At 36.9% G+C, this 20,301-nt stretch overlaps 1 protein-coding gene and 1 pseudogene across 3 annotated transcripts in view; one reads left to right on the top strand and one right to left on the bottom strand.

Annotated features, from left to right (window-relative positions):
- Window positions 1–20,301, bottom strand: part of Camkmt (calmodulin-lysine N-methyltransferase) — a 421,570-nt gene that overhangs the window by 213,119 nt on the left and 188,150 nt on the right. The window lies entirely within an intron of this gene.
- Window positions 13,527–14,419, top strand: LOC109702966 (small nuclear ribonucleoprotein-associated protein B-like; annotated as a pseudogene).

The following is a 20,301-nucleotide window of genomic DNA, read 5'->3' as shown; positions in this document are numbered from 1 at the left end:
ATTCCAGTACTATGTTGAATAGGAGTGGTGATAGTAGGCATCCTTGTCTCGTTCCTGATTTTAAGAGGAATGGTTTCAGTTTTTCACTGTTAAGTATGATGTTGGCTGTAGGTTTGTCATATATAGGCTTTACAATGTTGAGGTACATTCCTTCTATTCCTAGTTTTCTTAGAGCTTTTATCATGAAGTGGTGTTGAATATTGTTGAAGGCTTTTTCTGCATCTATTGACATGATCAAGTGGTTTTTGTTTTTGCTTCTATTGATGTGCTGTATTACATTTATAGATTTGCGTATGTTGAACCACCCCTGCATCCCTGGGATGAAGCCGACTTAGTCATGGAGTATGATCGTTCTGATGTGTTGTTGGATTCAGTTTGCCATTATTTTTACTAAGGATTTTTGTGTCAATATTCATTAAGGAAATAAGCCTGTAGTTATCCTTTTTGGAGGTGTCTTTGTCTGGTTTTGGGATGAGAGTAATATTGGCTTCATAAAATGAGTTAGGCAGTGTTCCTTCCCTTTCTATTTTGTGGAACAGTTTAAGGAGAGTTAGTATTAGTTCTTCTTTAAACGTCTGATAGAATTCAGCGTCAATCCATCACGTCCTGGACTTTTCTTTTTTTGGAGGCTCTTGACAGCTGCTTCAATTTCTTTTTGTGTTATAGATCTATTCAGGTGATTAATATCCTCTTGGTTCAGTTTTGGGTGGTTGTAAGTTTCTAGAAATCTGTCCATTTCTTCAAGATTCTCAAATTTATTACAGTATAGTCTCTCAAAGTAGTGTCTGATGATTTCCTGGATTTCTGTGGTGTTTGTTGTTATCTCCCCTTCTGCATTTCTGATTTTACTGATTTGGGTTTTTTCTCTGCTCTTTTTAATCAGGTTTGCCAGGGGTCTGTCAATGTTATTTATTTTTTCAAAGAATCAGTTTTTTGTTTCATTCATTCTTTGTATGTTTTTTTGTTGTTGTTTCTGTTTCATTTATTTCAGCCCTTATTTTATTTCTTTCCTTCTGCTTGTTTTGGGATTTGCTTCTTCTTGTTTTTCTAGGAGTTTGAGATGCAGTATTAGGTCACTGATTTGAGATCTTTCTGTCCCTTTAGTATAGGCACTCATGGCTATAAACTTTCCTTTTAGGACTGCCTTTGCTGTGTCCCATAGGTTCTGGTAGGTCATGTTTTCATTTTCATTAACTTCCAGGAACCTTTTAATTTCCTCTTTTATTTCATCAATCACCCATTCATCATTGAGCAATGTGTTGTTCAGCTTCCAATTGTTTGCAAGTTTTTTATTGCTGTTTTGTTGTTGATTTCTAGTTTTAAAGCATTGTGGTCAGATAGAATGCATGAGAGTATTTCTATTTTCTTATATTTGCTGAGGTTTGCTTTGTGCCCTAAGATATGATCGGTTTTGGAGAAGGTTCCATGGGCTGCTGAGAAGAATGTATATTGTGCAGAAGTTGGATGAAGGAGAATTCCAAGATGGCGGCTAGAGGTAGGAAGCAGAAAGCGACCCTCCTATAGTGAAATCTTGGAGAGACGCTGGAGACACACTTTGCAGGCATAATCACCGAGAAAAGGCATAACTTTGACTCCTCCACATCTCCAGCCGGCGCAGAGAATCTCCACTTCACGTTAAACGGAGAACCGAGGAGGGCCCCCCAGGGCCGCCAGTGGCCGGCGCCCATACGGCTTGGGAAGATGCGGACCAGGTGAGCTTCGCGGTACCGCGGTAGCCCCACAGACAAGCGTGGGCCAGAGCAGCATAGCCCCCTGGACAGACTGACCTCCACCCGGGAAAAAAAGAGAAACTGAGTACTAAGCAATAAGAACAGTTAAGACACGCTGGAAAGAGGGTGGGGTGCCCTGAGCGCTGAAGATTGGGTGAAGGGACTCCTTCCCGGGACTGTAAATAAACAAGCTGGGCGGGCCGGAGAGGCTCTGGCGGGAGCGGGGCGCGCCCAGCAACCAGGAGCGGGGACGCTTGTGAGAGGAGGGAAGACCCACTTCCCACGTGAACTGTAAATAAACACGCAGGCCTGACAACGTGGGGCAGTGTCACCTTTCCCAGTGCTTGGAAAGGGGAAAGGCTGTAGCAGAGGCTTCTGCACAGGAGAACTCTGAGCAAACAAAGCCTGTGGGACCAGGTGAGTGCTAAGCTCACCCCAGAGATCTGCATAAATAACGCCGCCAGCTACAGGCTGAGAGCAGCAGGCAGGCAAGCCACAGTTGCAGATACCACTCTCAGAACTGCCTCCAGACGCTTTTTTTTCTTTTTCTCCCTACCTTTGATGAGAGAACAACCGAATTACACCTGCAAGCCGAAAAACTTACTGAAACTGTATTGCATTTGAACTGGGGACACTTGGTGGGGCTTTTTTTTTTTTTTTCTTCTGTGTGTGTGTGAGTGTAGTTTTGTTCTACTTTATGCATCCCCTTTGATGAGACAACTACAGAACAACATCTGAGGCACCAACTCCAGGACTGGAGATTGAGACAGACACCCAAATTATTAAGACTGAAATTGCATTGCATATAAACTTGGAAGTTTTTTGGTTTTTTTTTTTTTTTAATTTTCTATTTTCCATTTTATTTTAATTCATTTTTATAAATAGATATTACTTTCATATACTTATTTTTTATTTTTTTATCTTTGATTTTCAATCCTCTCTCTGTCTCTCTATTGTCTGTTCAGCTTACTGTCGATTAGTACACTAACACTCCCTGTTTATACCTTTGAAACTCTCTTGTCTGATACCTTGTTCTGCTTTCTCCCTCTTGTCTGTATATTTGTTTTCGCCTTTTCTTTAACTTCTTGCTTTCCATCTCAGCTCACTCTTCCATTCTCAATATTACCATTGTTATTATTACAAGCTAGAAAATACTTAATTACACACAGTACAGGGACAGTAACAACACCAAGGACAATGACGGGAAGACAGAAAAAAACAGGGAAACCAGTTTCCCCACAGCAAAAAATTAGTACAGGAACCAGAGGGGAATGAAGAGAACAGAAACTCAGATCCAGACTCCAACAAAATGAAGATAAACTATGCCAAAGGACCCAATGAAGCCCACAAGAATAAGTTAAAAGAAGACATACTACAAGTACTCAATGAAAATTTTATAGAGATGATACTGGATAGGGTCAACCAAAATGTACAGGAGACACTCAAGAAATTCCAAGACAACAAAAATAGAGAATTTGAAAAAGCAAAAGAAGAAATAAAGGAAAGCATAGAAGCACTGTATAAACACCAAAGTGAAAGAGAGAACACAATGAATAAATGGATAAATGAACTCAGGACAAAAATAGACAACAATAAAGAAGAAAACAGCCAGGATATGGAAAACCTCAGAAAAAAGAACGAAACAGAACTGCAAAACAAAACGGAAGGCCAATCCAGCAGAATAGAACAAACAGAAGACAGAATCTCAGAACTCGAAGATGAAATGGTAATTAAAGTTTCCTCTAGATTTGGGAAATTTTCTGTTATTATTTTGTTGAATATATTACACATTCCTTTTGCTTGCACCTCTTCTCCTTCTTCAATGCCCATGATTCTCAGGTTTGGTCTTCTAATAGAGTCAGTGACTTCTTGCATTTTCTTTTCACAGGTCTTGATTTAAGATTCTGTCTTCTGTTTGTTCTATTCTGTTGGAATGGCCTTCCATTTTGTTTTGTATTTCTGTTTCATTCTTTTCTCTGAGGTTTTCCATATCGTGGGTTACTTCCTCTTTAATATTGCCAATTTTTGCCCTTAATTCGTTTCTCTCTCTGTTTATGGTGATCTCTGTTTCAGTTTTGTATTTATTTAGAGTTCCTATGATTTCATTTATTTGTTTCTGTGTTTTCTCATATTCTTTAATTTTGTTGTCTTGGAATTTCTTGAGTGCCTCCTGTACGTTTTGGTTGACCATGTCTAGTAACATCTCTATGAAATTCTCATTAATTACTTGTAGGATTTCTTCTTTCAGTGTGTTCTTGTGGGCTTCGTTGGGCTCCTTGGTATAGTTTATCTTTGTTTTGTTGGAGTCTGGATCTGGGTATCTGTTTTCTTCATTTTGCTCTAAATCCTGTACTACTTTATTTTGGGGGGAAGAATGGTTTCCATCCCTTTTTCTTCTTCCCATATTTCTACTAGGTACCCTTTCTATCCCTGGAGTATGTGTAATTTAGTATTAGCTGGGTTACAATATTAATACTAACAAAACCAAGAGAGAAGGATAAAAAAGAGAAAAAGACAGAAAGATAAAAGGAAGAGAGAAGAGAGGGGAAAAAAACAAAAAAAGAATGAGAGAGACTATGGGTGATCAAACAGAAAACTAGGCAGCAAAACCCTTAAAGAAGGGGAAAAAAAAGAAAAACAAAAAAATCACCAGGTCTGGAACAGTAGAATTGCAGTGTTAGTTGTTGTGATGTTACTCCTTTAGCATCCAGACCTGTCTGCCTCTGTCTCTTAGGCAGGGTTGGAGCCCTCTTGTGGCAGGTGGCAGGTGGGTGGGGACCAGCTATTCTTTTAGTATATCATTTTGTGAAGAAGTCTTCCACAAGCTAGAGGTTCAGAGTGCTGATGTTTCAGTTCTCTCTTGTGCTTTACATCAGCCAAGAGTGTCTCCAGCCTCTCAGCAAAGTCCCTGGATCAGGGAGCTTAGGAGGTCTGTGGCTGTGTCCCAGTCACCATGTTGGATCCATCAACAGCATTTAAATGAACTAGCTAAGTTGTTACTAAAGTTCATATGGAAGAATAAGATGTAAGACTAGTCAGGAAAACATTCAAGAAGAAAAGCTACGAGATAAAACCAGTCACACCAAAACATAAGTTTGGGCTGGCAGAGTGGCTCAAGCCATACAGTGCCTACTTAGTAAGCATGAGGCCTTGAGTTCCAATCCCAGTATTAAACCTCTATAACTAAAATATTATGATTCTGGCACATGAACAGAACAAAAGGTTCAGAAATAGACCCAAGTACATATGGGAGTTTAGTATATGATGAAGATGACATGTTGAATAACTGAGACAAAGATGGGCTTTTTAGTATATGGTACCAACATAATTGCAGTTAGAAAAAAAACATAATTAGATACATATCTTACATCATACATGAAAATAAGCTCCAAATTCATTAATTTTAAATGTAAAAACCTACATAAATACTATATAAAAACATGAATGAATCCCTCTATAAGTTATGTGTAGGGAAAAACTAATTATGACTCAAAATTCAGATGTAATTAATTTTTGGTGAGGGGGGATTAACTCAACCAACTTTTGAACACAATTATTTTAACTTTACACTTCAGTCCATGGACAAAATAGAAATGTAAATAGTGAACTGTAATAAATAGGTTTGTTTTTTGCAATGTTGATGTGTTACCAATTCTGAAACTATTTTCTATATGTTCAAGGATTCAGCAAATGAATAAATATATTGAGGATAAAGAGATCCAGGTTCTGTTAAAAGAGCATTACTAATATGGAAAAGGGAAAAGCAAGACTGAACACTGGGGTCCTAGAATGGGATTGGAGCTATCTGTATGAATTCATGATATAAATGTATATTTTCTTAGCTTTGTTCCCTATTAGGGTCTTGAAGCACTTACATCTCAGTAACAATAAATACCCCTAGAATACATATCTGAGTTCCTAACAACATTTTCCACTAAAAAGAACCAGAGTTCCTTGGAGGATTGACTGTTGATTATGGCTGCTGCAAGATGAGCCTGGAATACCTTGTGTAAAAGGTGAAAAAGTGCACAAAAAATGAGAGAACTCTGTCAAAAGGACTAGGGTTCCAGTTTGAATGGGCTCCCCCAGACAAAATCTGCAACAATTTGAGCATTAGGATAAATAATTAAAGCATAAAATTTTAACCTATGAGATAAATTAAGAATCCATGAATCCATACTAACACACATACATACATGAGAGGAGGAAATAAGAATTTCTTTTTCATAATAGAATGCCAATTCAAAAATGTAAAAGGAATGATTTGGCAATCATAGGAATAATTGATTCAGGAATGATTCATCAATGTCTGCTAAAACAGGTGGGTGAAAGTTTGATGAGAAACAGTATATTTAAGTAGTCAAAGTACCTCTCCATGATTACTTATTAATGAGAAAAAAGATAAATATTAACTGTAACAGTAGAAGATCTGGAAGTGATCATTTTTGTCATCACCAAGTGATCAGAGTCAGCATCACTAATAATGTAACAAACCAATATCATGTAGCCCCTGATATGATGCACTAATAAAGATATCATCACTTCTTGAACAAATGGGACTGCATAAAATTAAAAAGCTTCTGCACAGGAAATGAAACAGTCACTAGACTTAAAAGACTGCCCACAGAATGGGAGAAAATCTTTGCCAATATTCATCCAATAAAGGACTAATATCCAGAATCTACCAGGAGCTCAAAAAAACTCATCCCTCCTACCCCCAGCAAAGAATCAACATCCCAATGAAAAAATGGACACATGAATTAAATAGGGAATTTTCAAAGGAAGAGGTACAAATGGCTAATAAATACATGAATAAGTGCATAACCTCCCTGGCCACAAAAGAAATGCAAATCGAAACTACACTAAGATTTCATCTCACCCCAGTTAGAATGGGTATCATCAAGAACATAAACAACCACAAATGTTGGCAAGGATGCAGCAAAACAGTAACCCTTATATACTGTTAGTGGGAATGTAAATTAGTACAGCCATTATGGAAAGCAGTATGGAGATTCATTTAAAAACTAAAAATAGAACTACCATATGATCCAGTGATACCACTCCACTTGGGCACATACCTGAAGGAATGTAAGTCAAGATACAATAGAGACACTTGCACAAGATGTTTATTGCAGCATTGCTTATAATAATCAAGCTATGGAAATAATCCAGATGCCCTACAACTGATGAATGGATTAAGAAAATACGAAGTTTTATTCAGCCAAAGGGAAGAATGACACCATAAAGTTTGAAGAAAATGGGCACAATTGGGGGACATCATGTTAAATGAAGTAAGCCAGGTTCATAAAGACAAAGGTTTCCTGTTTTCTCTCATATGTGAAAGATAGATCTAAAAGATAAATATATACACAAAAACAAACATGATATATACAAACTTACATGTAGAACTTGTTTGTAGTAGTGGAACTACTATATGGCACCTGGGGGAGGAGGGAAAGGATAAGAGAATGATAGATTCAACAATATTGAAATGCATTACATCTATGCCAGTAGAGGACCTAAAGAAATGTACTGAAAGCTGTTGAATGATGGGGGGAGGGGAGGGGTGGAGAGAAGGAGTAAAGGAGAGTAACAAAGGGAGTCGAATTAACCAAAGTAAAGCATATTCACAGCTGGGATACACCAAGAAACCTCTTTGAACATTGACATTGGAATTAAAAGACAAGACTGTAAATAGGTATGTTGTCAAGGGGTTACTTCTGGGAGGAGGAGGATGAAAGGAGGAGGTGAAAGTGAGGGAATATGATTGATGGGCTTCATATACATACATGAAATAGAATGATGAAACCTCTTGCAATTGCTTTAAGTGGGCGGGGAAGGGTTGCAGGGGAGAGGATGGGGGTGACCTAACCAATGTACAATGTAAGGCTGTTCAGAATTGGCACAATGAATATATGTTAATAAAAATGAAAAAAAAAAGTATCATTACTTCTGTAATATGTCTGCCAACAAGGCATAACTTGGATTTGATCATAAGGAACTAAAAGACAAACTCAGATTGAAGAACATTCAACAAAATACCAAGGTCAAAATAGATGGGGGATAAAAAGGGCAGAGGAACTGCTGTGGATGAAAGGAGACTAAACAGGGCAATTAAAAGAAATGTACAACTGTGAATTGGATAATGGAGTGCAGGAAATGGCTGTAACTAAAGTCACTGAGATAAGTGATAAAACATGAATACAGATTATGGTTAGATAATAGTTTTGTACTAATGTCAAATTGCCTGATTTTGATCATTGCACTGTGGTTATATTAGAAAATATTCTTGTTCTTAGAAAATTCACACTGAAGTGGGGTTAAAGGAATAACATGTTTACAACTTGCAAATGGGTCAGAAAAACAATATAGGTAGATAAAATAGTTGGAGAGAGAAACAGAGAAAGAGAGAGAAATATTATCCATATGAGAAAGACAAGGCAGAAAGAGAGAAAATGATCAAGTAAATGGGGCACATATAAATATGGGTGTTTCTAGGTAAAAGGTATTGAGTACAAGTAAATGGTATATGACTACTTTTTTAAGTTTGCAGCTAAAATTTTTTTGAAGTATGCACATAAATATAGTATATGTGTATGTAAAATCATGGCCCACACAGCACTTGCCTAGAAAGGATAGTGATCATTTCCCACTGAAAAGACTTGGAGTCAGTTGGAAGATAACTTCTTTTTTGGCAGGACTTGGATTTGAGCCCAGCGCCTTGCACTTGACAAGCAAGTGCTCTACCACTTGAGCCATGCCTACAGCTTTTTTTGCTTTATATTTTTTTTCAGATGGGTTTGCACTTTTTGCCAAGGCTGTTCTGGGACCAGAACTCCCCGACCTATGCATCCCACATAGCTGGGATTACAGAAATGCACCACTATACCCAGATTATTGGTTGAGATGGAATCTCCCTAACCACAATTCTCCTGATCCCACCTCCTGAGTAGCTGGGTGGCATGAGCCACTGCACCACAATGGAAGATAACTTTGCAACTTTGAAGGAAAAACCAATCTATCCCCAATAAAAGGAAAGATATCTGAATATATTGAGTATATTGGCAAGTTAGTGTAAAAAAAAGAAAAACAGCAAATGAGAACTCAAGAGACTAAAAATGGCTGGAAAGAATGTCACCCATTCTATATTGCATCTGTTTTTACAGGATGAAACAAGTTATCAGTAAGAGATTGAGTCACAGGTACTTTAAAATGGCAGAATAATGAGTAATCATGGGCTCCACTTTGCCAGGGCATCCTGATTTATGCCGATGGTCCTGGCATGTCACTTATAGGACCAAAAAGTATTCAGATTTAGATGATAAATTATAAGATCACTTACATCTTACTATTTTTCCAAAATTTCTTACTTTTTTTCTATCTTTTTTGGCAGTATAAGACCTCATGATTGCTAGGAGGCACTCTACTCCTTGACTACCCCACTAGCCTGAGGTTTCTTAAAATTTATATGACATAAACAAATCTCAAGTAACATAGATTCAGATTTGTATCAAAGGAATTTGCAGTTTTACTATTTATTTTACATAAAATATATCTATATATGATATTAATAAATAATAATCACCAAATGAAAAGCCTCATTGAAAAAGGGATATATAGCTAGAACCAAAATACTGGCTCCTGTGAGTAATAATGCTATAGTCTCTGAAAAAAAACTATGAATACAGTGTCAGCTATTTTTCTCATTCCAATGATTTTTAAATTTTTTTAAATTTTTATTATTGTTGTTCTGGGTGGGGGTACATTGTAAAATTTACAAAGGTTCTTACAATGTATCAAATATATCATTCTTGAATTCACCCCTCCACTGCTCTCTTTCTCCCCCCTCCCCCGATCCCTGGAACAGCTTCAACAGGGATCATTTTTGCATTTATATACATGTGTATACATTATTTCAGTGATTTTTATTTTTTGGGTGGTACTGGGTTTGAACTCAGGGCTTTATACTTGCGAGGCCTGCACTCTACTGCTTGAGCTATGCCTCCAGCCCACATGAAATTTCTTATATCAGTATCAGCACAGCAGTGTTTGTTGTGAGCTATCAGCCAGGACAGTTAAAGAACCTTAAAACAGCTGGATTTTACAAAGAAATTCTCTATGGTGGGATTGTACAGTATCAAATTATTCCATGATATATTGAACAGAACAATTTTAAAGAGGAAAACCACGTATAACATGGTATAAGTAGAGATCTCTATTTCAATGTATATATTATGCTTTTATTTTGTACTCCATGTGACCCTGCTGTATTGGGCCCATTATTTTAAAGGAGTGCTGTTAAGAAGCGGACTTAATTCTAAACCTTACAGAATGGAACAAAAACTATTAAAATTCCTTAAAATGATCTTTAAAAAGAATAGCTTTATTAACTACCTAACAGTATACTCTACAGAGGGAAGAATTACCCTCACTTATCTTTTAATTAGAAATTGAGATTTTCATAGGTCATATATTTAAAAAAAAATCAGTCTTTGTTCTTCATACTAATATATAAAAATATATTTGGCTTACAGCAAGTTCATATGCACAATAGGAAAGATCCTTATCACCATTTCTTGTTCCCTCTAAGGCTACCACACTACTAAGTTAGTAATAATTTGTAAAAAGAATCTAGACTTGGAAATATTGGGAAATTGTCAGAGGTTAGTAAATAATGGGGGTAGTACTTTCTGCTCATTAAAATTTCAGAATGATTTTTAAAAATCTGAATTCAAACAATTTCTTTAAATGCACCAGATCCTCTTCTTTCCTTTTTCCTAATAAATAATAATTCAGGATCTTGGAAGAGGTACTATCAATCATGACCATCATAAACATTAAACCACTGACCAAGTCACTGATTTAGCAATAGTGATATTGCATATGTTTTTCCCCTTCAAGGACCTTAAAATAACTATCCAGTTGAGGAAAATGCATTGACTGAATGGAGACAAAGTATAGTGCTATTAGAATCATTCACATCAAACACATCATCAGTGATTTTCTAGATAAAATGCCAGCAATGTAGTTAATCTTTGTGGTTAAACAATGCTTTTAGAAGTGTCTTAAGAGCTAACATGAATATGGAAAAATTTTTTCAAATGCTGTAAGGCCATTAGTAGACTAACACATTTGTCAACAATTTAATTAAATATTTTTAAGTCATCTCAATGTCACATAGTGGTAGATTTTTTTTGTTTTCAAAGCATCACACTTGTTATTGATATGCTATATAACAGATAATACATTCTGGATTTTTCTTTGTTTATTAACAAGCCCTTGTAATTAACTTGCTTTTAAATCATAAGTATGATACTATTTTAATTTTCCTCACATTCTCTAACCTATCATTTGAAATCACATTAAGCTGACTCTTAGAAGGCCACCTGGTGTAATACTATGACATTGAAGTGAGCTGTTCTGGCATGCAGGAAATACTGACAGTCTTCTATGCTAAAATCCATTTCTCTAACTGATGACAGAACTAGGGGAAATTAATTTTTGCTATTCATAAATACCTGACAGGTTTAATGTAAATGTTTTGAAAAAGACCTCAGCATATGCTGCACATACATTATATATGCAGCACTGCACTGGAATATTGTATTTGAAGCCCATTCAATTTCTAGATCACTATTGCTGAAACTGTTGAAATTTCTCAAATTACTCACAGATTGCAATTTTCTCCATATACATGTAAATAACAACAGAAGTCCCCATGAAACCTTTCAGTCACTGGAAAAATCAGCAATTTGACACTTAGGACAAATCTCTTTGATAAGAATACTATAAAAATGCAGGTAAACCTGGTAAATCACTGAGTGTTAGCCCAGTTCCCTCCTGCAGTCAGAGCTGAAGAATTTATCCCAAGTGGACTGTGCTCATTTGTGAGGTCTAGAAAGGCTGCTGTAGAAAGGCTGCCACCTCAGCAATACCCCAGCCCAATACAAATAACCCCAGTTTTTTTTTAAGTGCATGTAGAATCAGTCCTAGGAATTCATGCACAGTCTGAGAGATACATATGATACAGTCATTCAGGTGTCAGTATAAATGACACTCCTGCACATGTTCAACTCTTCATGTAGTAAGTACATTTCTGAAGAATCGTATGTAACTACACAGGGAAGCCTTTTATTTAAATAAATTCTATGAGGAAACTGTTTGTAATGTAATCACCCTTAACTGATCCATTTAAAAACTTTATTTTTATTTTCAAGTTCAAGCAGCAATAGAATAATAACTGTAATGGACTGAAAGACATCAAATAGGTTAAAAAATTTATGAGCTCATAATGATTCTAAAAACAACAATAACAAAACCAACCAAATAATCTAGTTGGTCTCCTCTGGAGCAGACCAGGGAATCAATTCATTATTCTAAAAACCAGTAGATAATGGAAAGAAATCACACATTTAATCTGCTTTTTCTATATAAACTGTACCTCAGGTTGTTGATAAGAAAGTCTCTAAAAATAGTCCAGCTAATAAATGAAGATAAATACATTACGATATCACCACTTTGCAAAATCCTAATGAAATAACAGCTATTAAAATCACAAAGTAAAGACAATCAAATACGTGGTTGAAATGAAATGCCGTAAGAAATACACTTGCCACAAAAAAATGAAACATTAGGTCAAGCTTCTTGAATTATCTACCAGGCTGTGTAAAAGAAAATGCATTGACAACACTATGCAGATGAAATGAGCAAATTCCAAGCATGAAAAACTACAGGATGAGCAACCCCATTTCCAGAACAAACAAGAAGCATAAAAGAAGGGGAAGGAAAGAAAGGGAAACTAGAGATTTAAAAAAAGACAGCTGAATGTATGGATTTTGTTTGGATGGGATGCTAATGAAGCAAGTTTTAAAAAGTTAGGAAACACTGGTGATATTTGAGTAGACATCAGATATTTGATGATATTAAGGAATTACTGGCAGTTTTTAAGGCATGCTAATGGTGCTGTGTTAATGAGTTTTTCTTTTTTAATGTGTATATCTTTCAAAACACATAGAAATTACAGAGGAAATGATAGTATGTCTATGACTCATTTTGAAATAATTCAGTTGGGAAATAGTTTTCTTAAATTCTAAATTTATTACCTGGCTCATGGTAAATTAGGAAATAACCATTTGTGGTAAGAGAAAAAACCTACAAAAAAATGCTTATATCTGTAATAGTCAACAAGATAACACAGGACAAATTCAGCTAAAGAGACTGAGACATATCATTAGGTCCTTCCCTAGTGGTTGGTTGCACAAATCATCTCTAAATGACTTTGCATTATAAATTTTTATAGTTCTGCAGTTTGTTTGTTTGTTTAAAAGAACTATAAGGGATGAGTAAGTAAAGCACAATTTTTAGGACAATGAAACTTGAAACTATTCCATGTGATACTCTAATGGTGGATACATGTCATTTATACATATGTTGAAATTCATAGACTATATAACATGAAGAGTGAGTTCTAATGTAAACTAAGGACTTTGATTAATAATGCATCAACGTAGGTTCATTGATTATAAGAAAACAACACTGAGGCGTGTTGATAGCAAGGGGAGGCTGTACACATGTGAGAGTGAGGACAAATGCTCTGCACCTTGTGCTAAATTTTGTTGTGAACTTAAAACTGTTTTAAAAATTAGGGCCATTTGTAAAAGAAAAGAAAAAGTAAAAATGTATAAAACATGCATGAACTGCTGCTTCTTAAAGTTCCAGTTATTTCTGGCACAAATAATTTATTTTAGAACATTAAAACAAAAAGATTGGGCTGGCCGGCACTTAGGCCTCTGAGGAGACAAATCCAGTGTGAATCCAAGTCATCAGAACCGCCACCATGACTGTGGACAAGAGCAGCAAGATGCTGCAGCACACTGACTACAGGATGAGATGCATCCTGCAAGACAGCCTGATATTCATTGGGACTTCCAAGGCTTTTGACAAACATATGAATTTGATCCTCTGTGACTGTGATGAGTTTAGGAAGACCAAGCCAAACAACTCCAAACAAGCAGAAAGGGAAGAAAAATGAGTCTTCGGTATGGTGCTACTGCGAGGGGAGAACCTGGTCTCAATGACAGTAGAGGGACCTCCTCCCAAAGATACTGGCATTGCCCGAGTGCCTCTTGCTCGAGCTGCTGGGGGCCCAGGAGTTGGCAGAGTTGCTGGCAAAGGGATCCCAGCTGGTGTTCCCATGCCCCAGGCTCCTGCAGGACTTGCTGGACCAGTTCATGGGGTTGGTGGGCCATCACAACAGGTGATGACTCCACAAGGAAGAGGTACTGTTGCAGCTGCTGCAGCTGCTGCCACGGCCAGTATTGCAGGAGTCCCAACCCAGTACCAGCTTGGCCGTGGGGGTCCTCCCCCACCTATGGGCTGAGGGGCACCCCCACCAGGCATGATGGGCCCATCTCCTGGCATGAGGCCTCCCATGGGTCCCCCAAGGGGTACTCCCACTGGCCAAGGAACTCCAATGGGCATGCCCCCTCCAGGAATGTGGCTCCCTCCCCCAGGGATGGGAGGCCTTCTTTGACCCTTGGCCACAAAGTTATGGAAGTAGCTCCACAGAGACGTGGGCCCAATTCCCCAGGGCCACATTACCACAGACCTGTTTGTTTGTTATGCTGTTGTTCCTGGAGTCTCACAGGATTGTCTGGTTTCCATTGAGGGCCCCTTCCCCTGGGAATGCATCCACCAAGGCCCTAGACTCATCTTGGCCCTCCTCAGCTCCCTGCCTGTTTCCCAAAGAGCTGTTCTTAGTCCTTTTATTTTCTATGGACCATGAAACTGGTTTACAATAAACTCTTAAGAGACTATTAAAAAAAAAAAGATTTAGAGTGATTGTCTAGGGATAAGAGTATTGGAAGGAAATGGGCAGTGACTGCTAATGGGTGTGGGGCTTCTTTCTAGGTGATGAAAATGTTCCAAAACTTATTGAGAATTTGTTCTAAAAATGGTTAAACAATCCTATGAACATACTAAAACCCACCGAATTATATACTTTAAAGAGGTTAATTGTGTGGTGAATTATAACTTAATAAAGATGTTATTAAATTTGGAGCCTTTCAAAAAGATTACTTTTATCTGTCAACTTCACTGGGCTAAGGGATGCCCATGTAGCTGATACAAAACATTATTTCAGGGTATATATGAGTGTGTTTCCTAAAGAGATTAACATTTGATTTGGTAGACTGAGAAAAGAAGATTGCCCTCACCAGTGTGGGTGGCATTATCCAATCCCATCTGAACAGAACAAAAAGATGGTGGAAGGGCAAATTTGCTCTCTCTACCTGAGTTGGGACATCTATCTTCTCTTTTCCTCAGACATTAGAGCTGGCTCTCAGACCTTCAGACTCAGACCAGTTCTTACACCACTGCCCCCTAAATTCTTGAGCCTTAGAAGTTAGGCCGGAACTACACTGCTGGCTTTCCTGAGCCCCCAGCTTGTAGAGGGTAGATTATTATTCCATTAGTCAATTTTTCATAATAAATCTCTTTCTATGTATCTATATATACCCTATTGGTTGTATTTCTCTGGATAACCCTAACTACATGTAGAAAAAAGTAGAAAATTGTCTGTGAATGTCCTTAGTAGTATGCATTTTCTAAGGTGGTAGCTAATGAGATTATATTTTATATTATAAAATTTCACTTTGAAATCCTGGAAAAAAGCATATTGCATAAAACAACAGACTATGGTCTGATAGATCTAGACTTGAACCCTAACTCTGCTACTTATAAGCTGATGACCTCAGACAAATGAATTATCCATCCTCTCATCCTCAGTTTCTTATTTATAAAATGAGTACAGTAATTCTCACCTAATGTGATGATAAAGATTGCATGACACAGGATGGAAGAAAGCACCCTACATTAAAAAAATGGGAACTATATAATTTATTCTGTGAAAATGTAAAGTAATATTTTCAAAAGGAGGGAATATCTTTTTAGTATTTATTAAGACAATTCTATAATGGTTGCAGTTGGATTCCCATCATCAACAAGCTACACATCAGCAATTTAAAAACAATAATTTAATTTAATATCTCTAATGGGTCATCTAACCTGAGACATTTATATAAATGCCTTAAAATGTTTCAAGTAATACTATTACTCTTAACTACTTAAGTATGCTGAATATCTAAATCTCACTTATTCTCATATAAAATAAAAGGGTTTAAATGAATATTTAATGAAAATAATACAAAGAGATACTTAACAAGCTTAACTGATAATTTTATTATACTTTGCACTCAAGAAGTGTCTCTTAAACTGCTTGAATTAAAAAGAAAAGATCTTAGATGCCATGTCTATTGTCTAGAAGAAAAACAGAAAAAAATCATTCATTCATTTAACCACCTCACATTTGTTGGATTCCAAGCATTGTGCTAGGCCTGGTGGATTGATGATGAGTAGGACATGGTCTTTGCTCATTTGGGGTCCCAGTCTATTGTCACATGCAGGTAAGCAAGCAAGTAATTCCAACAGAACAACATATGTACTAATAGAGGAATATACAACATATTCTTGGAGTTTAAAGCATGGCCAACTACAAAAATAAGGAATCCTTCAAGGCCATGAAGTGTCAGTGACTAGGTAAAGGACAGAATTCTCAAGCCCTAGTGTCATCAAATATGTACAGGCCCTGAGGATACAAAGGCAAATAAAGTAGAACTAAGGTTCCCTTGGAGTTTGCAATCTAACAGAGAAAGCAGGTAATGTCAATAATTACGTTAATGTCTTAAAAGTAACATGGTATGGCATATAATGAGTGTTAATGAGAACACATGGCAGAAAATTTGAAGACAATAAGTTTGCATAAATATCAAAATTTTTGTGACTAAATCTGAAAAACATTATTGAGTTAATAAGAAGTACTATTTAAAAACCTTCCTATTATTGCTTATACTCTCTCTACAACAAAATTAGAGATAAGGGCAAAATAGTTTCTGCTGGGTATTGAGGGGGGGGAGCAGGAGGGGGTGGAGTGGGTGGTAAGGGAGGGGGTGGGGGCAGGGGGGAGAAATGAACCAAGCCTTGTATGCACATATGAATAATAAAAGAAAAATGAAAAAAATAAAAAAATAAAAAATAATAAATAAATAAATAAATAATCATACCAAAATAAATACTGACTTTCAAGGCAAAAAAAAAAAAAAACCTCCTATTTGCTGGGCATGGTGGTACATATCCATAGTCCCAGCAATCGGGAGGCTAAGGCAGGAAGATTATGAGTTCCAGGACAATCTGGGCCACATAGTGAGACTTTGTCTCAAAAATAAATAGTAAAATATTCTGTTAAATTTCATATAAGCCACCCTGACTTATCTACTTCATTTCCATAGTCTCCCTATTTTTCGTAAAGACGTTGCCCACTGAATGGGTTATCAGTTTAAAGGTTAAATATCAAGCTGATAACTGATCTCTTACCTGCTATATAGACAGGTTCTAGATTAATCTTTATACTATGATTGGTAAAGGCTCAAATAATATAAAGCATGCAAAGCATAACCCCCACAGAGAATGAAACAATGACTTTTTGAATAGTTACATCTCTATATGCCTCCATTAGCATGCTTGACTAACAACTGACTTTATTAAGAGCTCAATAAAGGAATATTGGAGGCTGAGCCCAGGGGCTCACACCTATAATCTCAGTTCTTCAAAAGAAGGTTACTATCCAGGCTGGCCAAGGCAAAAATAAGAAGATCCTACCTGAAAAATAATGGACAAAGGGCTAGGCGCGTGGCTCAAAGTGGCAGAGCATCAGCCTAGCAAGTACAAGGCCTGAGTTCAAACTCCAGTACAGCCAAAAAAAGAGAAAGGAATACTGTAAGTTTGTGTTTTTGTAAACTCAGGAATACTGACACAATCTTCTGGCCAATACACCTCTCCCAATTCTGTTCACATTTTAAATGATCTCTACTGACAGTACAAGAACATCTGTGCAAAAAGAGCAACTTCCTTCTCCCATTTGTACCAGAAATACTGTATACTGGCTACCCTTGGGAACCTGGGGAGTTCAAATGACTTCTCATAGTTCATCTCCTTGGAAGTTGGAACAGCAGACTACATATTGTTTTATGAGAATTTCCTTCAACTTTACTCTTTACTGATACTGTACACTCACAGGAAGAAAACACTCAGCCACATTCATTCTAGCTTTTGATTCTATTTGTTTTCTCTATTATTTTTTTGTCCTTGTTTCAGAGTTCTTTAGCTTGAGATATGTTAAAGATTTCAGATTGCTTTTAGATTTAACTTTAACCAAAATGCCAACAAAATAGAAATAGATACTAAGGGATGTCCAGTACACATTGCTTGATAAGGAAGAAGATAAGGGGGAAAAAAGAGAAGTAGAGAAAGGAAGAAGAGAAAAAGAAGAAAGAGGAGGAAAAAAGAAAAAACATGAGGAAGAAGAGAAAAGTAAGAAGATGAAGACCATTAATAAAAAGGAAAGCAAAAATAATATCCCTTTGAACAGAAATATTCTTATCCTTAATAAAGTAATATCTTGAAGCCTCTAAGACTGATCTTGGAAGGATAAACTCCTGGATACAGAATGTGAGGATTGCAGAGAAAAGTTATTAGACCTCAAAAATACTGTACTACCCCTAATCTTTTCTCACTACAGTACTAAGGGCTGAACTCAGGGCTTCACACTTACTAGACAAGTGCTCTACTACTCAGGCCATACCCCCAACATTTTTGCTTTTTAGTTTGTTTTTCAGATAAGGTCCTGAGCCTTTTCCAGGGCTGACCTTGGACCACAATCCTCCTAGCTACCTTTTCAAGTAGCAGGGATAATAGGCATGTACCACCATGCTTGGCTTGTTTTTGAGACAGGGTCTGACTTTTTGCCTAGGCTGGCCTGGAACTGTGATCTTCCCACCTCTGCCTCCTTAGTAGCTAGGATATATACCACCATGCTTGGCTTTATCACTAATTTTTATCAAACCTGTCTTGATTTTAAAACATGAACTTTAAATTCTTTGATACTTTTCCCATAAAAAATTAAGTCCTAAATCTTCTTCCCTTAAATCTGGACATATTTCCGACCACTTCAACCAACAGAGTTCAGTGGAAATAATGCTATGGAACTTCAGAGGCAAGATCAGAAAAGTCATAGATCCTCCTGGAATGCTTTCTCTCAGGAGGCTGCGCTCAGGACACTCCCTCTCAGGATTCAGAGTAATTATGCAAGAAGCCAAAGACACACAAAGGCCATATAAGGTACTGTCTCTACAGTCTGAATTAAATAACTTTCAGGTCATCCCACCTTAGGTACAAGAGATACAAACGAAGAAAGCATCTTAGAAGTGGATCCTCCTCTCCAGGCCATTTAAGTTTTCTACTAACAGAGACTACAGATATCATGTAGCAGAGAAGAGTCATCCCTGATGTGCTCTTCCCAAATTTTTGAACTATGAAATCTATAAACAAAATTAAATCATTATGCTTTATATCACTAAAGTTAGTATAATTTTTTTAACTGTAGGAAAGATAACAAGAACAAATTTCATTAGTGAAAGTGGTGCTGTTATAACAAAATTGAAAACACATGGTATTGGTGTTCAATCAGGACTCAGGAGGCTAACACTGAGGGCTTAAATCAAGAATGTAAGAAGCACATGTTAGTAGAACCTAAGAGAAAGAAGTTCCTTGTATGGTGGCTTAAGATTGGGCAATACTGTGACCTACCTGTGATAAAATGGAAAATAGGAAATGTACTTAATAAATTTGTGATCTAGTTAAAGAAATCTCCAGGCAGAATACTGAAAGTGTTACCTGGCTTCTTCTTGCTGCATATGATAAAATATGAGAGAAGAAAGATGACCTGAAGAAAAAACTGTTTACTCTTCAAGCAAAATTTAAAGGAAATATAACCTGCTAATATGAAAAACTGTTTCTCATTCTCAGACTCTCAGAAATACTTCTGAAATTAAGACATGCCTTCAAGGTAAAGATCAAATCCAAGGTACTCAAGAAAGTATCTCAGAGTGTGACTGTAAAACCCTTTAAGAACTCATAATGATTGAAGGTGATGCATCATAAACCCTTTCAAACCGACAAAAATTTGTAAGGGCAGGCCTAGAAGACCTCCTCTGATAAACGGTAGGGTTTCTAAGTATGCTAAGGGTCTTATCAAGCAGCAGCCCCACAGGCAACCTAAGGAGAGAAGGGCATATTAGCAAGTGTGACTTGTGCATAATGCAACAAATTATAACATACACAGTAAACCTACAAAGTCTTTTTTTAAAGGAACCACATCAGTTTTAGAATAAAGGGGGCAAATAGAGTATACAATGAAAAGAGGTGGCAGGACAATGTGACTAAACTTAATACTACTGAACAGTACTCTAAAAGTGATTATGAAAGGGTGGGGCAAGATGGCAGATTAGAAGCATCCAGCATTTTGACTCTGAAATGAGTAAGGTAACAAAAAAGAGACTACATTCTGAAGAGAGAAAGAGCACTGAAAATCATGAAAGAGGTAGTAGAACAGCTGAAAAACATGGAGATACAGAAAGGCAAAAAAGAAAAACAAAACAGTTCCAAACTCCATCCTGGT

This window comes from Castor canadensis, chromosome 12 (assembly GCF_047511655.1).
Source record: "Castor canadensis chromosome 12, mCasCan1.hap1v2, whole genome shotgun sequence".
Classification (NCBI taxonomy): Eukaryota; Metazoa; Chordata; class Mammalia; order Rodentia; family Castoridae; genus Castor; species Castor canadensis.
This window is presented reverse-complemented; position numbering and strand designations above follow the sequence as displayed.